The sequence below is a fragment of the Strongylocentrotus purpuratus genome, unplaced genomic scaffold, assembly GCF_000002235.5.
Source record: "Strongylocentrotus purpuratus isolate Spur 01 unplaced genomic scaffold, Spur_5.0 spur5_scaffold_15, whole genome shotgun sequence".
Classification (NCBI taxonomy): Eukaryota; Metazoa; Echinodermata; class Echinoidea; order Camarodonta; family Strongylocentrotidae; genus Strongylocentrotus; species Strongylocentrotus purpuratus.
This window is the reverse complement of record NW_022145600.1, coordinates 22,840,534-22,846,955: the sequence shown is the minus strand read 5'-3', so window position 1 is coordinate 22,846,955 and position 6,422 is coordinate 22,840,534. Positions and strand designations below refer to the sequence as shown.

General features: G+C 36.2%; 1 long non-coding RNA gene across 1 annotated transcript; it reads right to left on the bottom strand.

Annotated features, from left to right (window-relative positions):
* Window positions 1–954: 954 nt before the first annotated feature.
* LOC115924286 lies at window positions 955–3,018 on the bottom strand. Its single transcript, XR_004064264.1, has 4 exons — window positions 2,978–3,018; window positions 2,481–2,523; window positions 1,447–1,487; window positions 955–993 (listed from the first exon to the last, which is right to left on the bottom strand). It is a non-coding gene; the product is annotated as an uncharacterized LOC115924286 (long non-coding RNA).
* Window positions 3,019–6,422: the final 3,404 nt, after the last annotated feature.

Sequence of the window (6,422 nt, the reverse complement as noted above, 5' to 3'; positions counted from 1 at the left end):
AAAAAGACGAGCATTAAAAGATGCAATGCTAGGTAAAGACTAACCCCTTCCGACCCACTACAAGGTTACGTAGACCTACACTTGATATGGAAATACATATAGCACATCTCTATACCTGACCGATTTATTAAAGGGTAAGTTGAAATTTCATGTAGCCTTTTGGATAACAGCAACGGATTCCTTCAATATTAACACAACGGCAGACTCGTGTATCTTCAGGGGGCAAGGAGGCTTGGATGCTGCGACCCTAAAGGTATTATTTATGGCCTCAATCCCGCCTTAGTGTTTGCCCCATTTTGATAATGATAAAACATTCAATTATTACACAAAAATATACAAAATCTTAACTCAATATCTGTAAACGAGGATACGATACAAAATGACGAAAATGTCCTAAGTAGAAAAGCTACCTCGGCTAACTGGCCCACTGCATCAAATACTTGTATGTTTATTGTACATTTCCTTCTCTGGGTTGCCAGTGTCGTGAGCATGAGGCCAGGCAATCCACACAAAATCACAATAATAACAACAACAACAACAACAATGATAATAATACTACTACTACTAATAAAATGATAATAGTTACATTTATTTAGCTTTTAATCATAATGTTTCTAATTTCTGTATGCCTACTCTATTAATCAATATTGTTTTTCTGGTTTGTCTGATCTTAAATAATACATGATAATAATGATAATGATCATAATTTTGTTTACAGGAAAAGCCTCATCAGCTTCAGTGCTGTTCTGCCAAAGGACCCTGCAATTATTATTACACTACGAATTGCCAGGTACCCATTTACAGCTGGGTTGGAAGTGGCGAATGTGCGTTTATGTCTTGCCAAAGGACATTGGTGCCGGTCTGGGATTCGAACCCTAAACATAAGGAGTGAGAGTCAAGTGAATGAACCACTTTACCATGACACCTCTACATAATTTTGTGAATATTACCTGGCGTAGGAGTCCGTTTTTCTGTAGGTGTTTCAGGAGTGCCCTGTTATCAAACAGAAATGTACCACTCTCTCCCGTCAGTATAATAATAACAGGTTATTTCATGAAATAACTTTCATTATTTTATCGTAAATACTTTATTTCATGAAAACGGGGTAATATAGACGTCTATGAAAATATGAAACGACCCGGTTACCTAGCAATAATCGATGTTTAATACTTTTATTTTTAAGTGAGAAAAAGAAAAATCTATGTCAAAATTACATTGCACAAATATATAAAAAGGAAATAAATGAATGCATGAATGAATAAGTGATTAAGCGAGTGACTAAAATAGAATGAATGAATTGTAATTTGAACGTTAAATCGGTTCATCATATTATGACAAAAAATTATCTATAAAACGAATGAGTTAGTAAATTATTTGAATAACACATAATCATATTCTTCCCAGTAAATGTGTGTATGTCCTATGACCCCGTTATGGATAACTCACACTTGTTGACCTTGTCGGAACGGTTGTTTCACCTCTGACACCTATGTTTGGAATAAGAATAGCATTAAAAAGACGAGCATTAAAAGATGCAATGCTAGGTAAAGACTAACCCCTTCCAACCCACTACAAGATTACGTAGACCTACACTTGGTATGAAATACATATAGCATATCCCTAAACCTTAACGATTTATTAAAGGCTAAGTTGAAATTTCATGTAGCCTGTTGGATAATTTCATATTTATTTCTAATTAAATTACAATGCAACGGATTCCTTCAATATTTACAAAACGGCAGACTCGTGTTTTTTCTTTCGGGGGCGAGGAGGTTTGGATGCTGCGCCCCCAAGGTATCATTTATGGCCCCAATCCCGCCCTAGTGTTTGCCCCATTTTGATAATGAGAACAAATTATATTATTGCACAAAATTATACAAATCTTAACTCAATATCTGTAAACGAGGATACAATACAAAATGACGAAAATGACGAAGTAGAAACGCTACCTCGGCTTACTGGCCCACTGCCCCCAAATGCTTGCATGTGTATTGTACATTTCCTACTCTGGATTGCCTGTGTCGTGAGCATGAGGCCAGGCTATCCTCACAAAATAACAACAGCAACAACTACAACAACAATGATGATAATAATACTACTAATAAAATGATAATAGTTACATTTATTAGCTCTTAATTATAATGCTTCTAATTTCTGTATGCCTACTATCATAACCAATAGTGTTTCATCTGGATTTGCTCTATCTTGAATAATAAAGGATAATAATGATAATAATCATGATTTTGTCTACCAAGAGAAGCCTCGTCAGATCCAGTGCTATTTTGCCAGAGAGCCTTGCAATTAGTATTACTTTAGCGATCGCCAGGTACCCAATTAAACGGGGTAGGAAGTTGCAAATGCTGATCTTGCCAAAGAAAATTGGTGCCAGACTGGGATTCAAACCATGAACATTAGGATTGAGAGTCAAATGACTGAACCCCTTTACCATGACACCTTCACATCAGTTTGTGAATACTTACTTGGCGTTGGAGTCCGTTCTTCTGTAGGCGTTTCACGGCTGGCCTGTTATCAAATAGAAATATACAATTCTTTTCATTCAGTATAATCATAATACATTAATTTATGAAATAACTAAAATTCTATATATGATGTGTAGATTTCACGAAAAAGAGGATAATTCAGAATTACATGCATAACTAAGTAGAAGAATAAGAAACAATCCAGTAACCAAGCAATCAGTATCAAGTGTATCGTTTTATCATTCAACTTGGTTTATGAAACTTATTACTGTTCTAACTATCAACAACTAAATGAAATTAAATAAATGCATGAATGAATAGGTGATGAAGCGAGTGAGTAAAATAAAATAAATAAATTGTAAGACGAATTCAATTGTGATGTTATACAAAATTTCATCTGAAAAAAAATAGTTAGATATTTCTTCATATTACACTAAATTACAGTCTTCTTGGGAATGTTTGTATGTCACATGACCCCCTTATGGAGGATAACTCACACTTGTTAACGTTGTCGGCGCGGTTGTTTCATCTGTAACACCTGTGGGTGGAATAAGAATAGCATTAAAAAGATGATCGAGGATTTAAACAATTTAATTTATAGGAGGAAAAAAGATCGACAGTGATCTTTATTCAATCACAGTGGCGGATACAGAGGGGGGGGGGGGGGGGGACAGGGGGCACGTGCCCCCCCCCGCCAAAAAAAAAATGTTATAATCAGCCCTAAATTCGCCCAAAATATACCGAAAAACAGGGGCGTGCCCCCCCCCCCCCGGCCCAAAAATAATATAACATAACATAACATAATATAATATGACGGTGCAAAATGTCAAATTAAAAAAAATTCTTTACCCCCCCCCCCCAAAAAAAGTGTCCTCTCATCCCCCCCCCCCCATCCCGCTTATTCAGCGGCTGGTTGAGTCGTTGCGATTTTGGGGGGACTAAAAAAAAATATATATATATGTTCTCTTTCCAAAACGGTGCCCCCCCCCCTCCCCGGCAAGAAATTCCTGGATTCGCGCCTGAACCAATAATCGACAAATCAGCTGGAGATGCAGCTTTTACCTCTCCTGCTGGCACACTCCGGAACAAGATACGCCCTCAAATTAAAATCATCACCAACATGCCAACAGTAGAAACATTCAAACAGAGTTTGGAGACCTTCCTGTTCTAAAACCTTACGCATTCTTTTAACTTAAACTTTCACTGCTTGGTAACACTAACTCGTGGATGCCATCTTAGTGGAAAAGGTGCTGTATGAATTACAACTATATCATTATGAAACATGTAGAGCACTTGGAAAACAGTGCCAATACATAGTTATGAATACATAACATAAACATTCACTTCTCTACGCATCCCCAAATAATAACAACTTGAATATATTTCGATTTTTGTTTCGCAGTTTCAGGTGATTGTTATGCAATTAATTTTGCAGTGGGATCAACGTTCATGATTTATTTCTCTTGAAAATTATGTAATTACTTGATTTATTGGATGCATTTTATATTAAAGCTCCTTGAAACGTTAAATGTTCATCCTTTTTGACTTTCATGCAATTACATATAAATAACAACATTTGTTTTAGGAGGAGCGCCGGGGCTTGGGGATTTGTGCATTTATTCTGCATTTGCCTCTCATAGATTAATATTTTTTCTAATGTTATGTTCAGGTGCAAGATTTTTTTTTGGTTCGAGGGGGTTGGGGGGGGGGGGGGCTGATTTCCTGCCATTTCTAGAACCGCTACTGCTTACATTCATAATCAGCGTAGGCGTAGGTGAACTCCCCTGGGCACGTTGCACCCGCCGCGCATGAGACAGTGATGGAACATGGATTGACAGTCTCGCAATACGGAGCCCACTGTGCCGTCTTGTCACTGTCTTCACACTGGCTCTCCGAGGAGGGGTCATAAGCATTGCAAGACGAAACCTTCACACAAACTCCTTTGGTGATTCTGATCGTTGATCCTGGGTCACACTCCATCGTGATCGTTGTTGACTCGGTTACTAGTTTACATCCTGTAACTATGCTCAATGTGATACAAAGGTGTAATTATGACGGTAAACACATTTCCATCTTCACTTACAATGCATAGGATGTAACTTACATTTTTTTTCGTTAAGATTAATTCACTTTAATTTAGATAAATGCATTACATTATTAGAAAAGAAATGAAATTCGAGAACATTAGCGACAACATCAGATTAAATTATTTAGGTTATAGAAGAAAGATACGATTATTTGGAACTGTTTGGTCTTCACCCCGTAGAAAGAAATCAAGAAGTGCAATCTCATCACAAAATAATTCCAATGTTTACATCCCAAAATAGCCAACCGGTGAAGCGAGCCTAAGTTTATCGAGGTAAAGTAATAAATATAAAACTATATCGGACATTAAGTCCACATTTATGCATAATGAGAAATTGAAACCGGAAATACAGTGGTGTCAACTGATTTATTTCAAATTTCAAGGGATTTTAAACTTCGTTGAAGGAAGAATTGGTAAATCGGCACAGAAACGTATTTCCATCAGACGAGGGGTGCGAATATCTACGATTTACAGCTGATTCGGCTATTATTCTGACTAGAAGGTTTGAATTCACTAACATTCCGATTGTTAGTATTCTTATCATCAGTTTAGAAATCGGAAAGATGATGCTTGTTTAGATTACCATATCTATTACAATTGCCATTTCTTCGAAAATCGAATCGCAGTCTGTTTTGTGCAGTGTGCAAAGTAAAATGGAATCTTAGTTTTAATTTAATTTTAATCTTAATTTTGAAATGATGAGGAGGGGTTTCAGTTTTGATGTTTATTATTTGATTTTTTTTCTGCACACAATAATGCTACTGAGACTTTTTTTTACATGTTTCATTTAGATGTGCACTTCAGAGGCTCAAAACAATGCGAAATTGCATTAAAATGAACGATTATGTTTTAAAAAACTATTTATAGGTTCCCAGTTTTTGTGAGTATTTTCATGTCAGAACAAAAATATGGCAAATTGAGGGAGATCGTTATAAAAAAAAAAGAAGGGGAAGAAAAAGTAGATATACATTTTATTAGGGCTAATGTACTTTACTACAAGGCCTAACTCATATGTTTGTATACTCTATTGAACAGCAAAGGGTTCGAGGTGTCTTTCAAGCACGCTTGCAGTTATCGTTTCTACCCCTATTTTTTCAGGATTTATAAAATGTATTAAATCGCTATTTCGTTTTAAAAAAAACTTGGTTTTACTTACCTCGGAGTTGCGCTGCTCTCTTCTACAAAAGAAATGAAATAAAATCACGTAAGAAGGCTATCATTTTGAAAACCTGCTGGGAAATAAAATAGGTAGTCTAAAAGTACCCAATTGTTATAGTTTGCGTCATAGTTTTGAATGAAAGGGTTATATGAATAAAAAACTTTACTACACGGTGGCTACTTTATTGACAACCGATCAGAAAGTTACCGCAGAACTATTGAAAAAATATATTAACACATCAAAAAATTGATAACGTAATCAATACTGATTTGTAGACTACTCCGTATATTGCCACAGGGACATGAAATATGAGAAATTCCTGGAAAGAAGAAAAAGATAAACGTGTTTTTCTTGGACTGTCGTGTAACTGTCCCACATGTTATTATTTTATGAGAGACGTACGTTGCATCAGTTAATTCCAAATTTAAAACCCGTGAAACCAACCCAGGGTTTTTGTTCAGTTCGAGCACACCCACACCACCGCAAAAAAAGATTTGTTCTTCTTCTTCGATTTGTACTAATCCCCAAAACGTGAGGACCTTTTATCGACTTGTTAGACAACTTTGCAGTGAGAACTAGTGTGAAGAGTTGCTTCCAATTAAAGGGGTGGCTATATTATGTAATTCCTTATAGCATGTATTTCCCCTTTAAACATGCAAAGTAAGAATGTCACGATCACAATTTTGCACATTTAGAA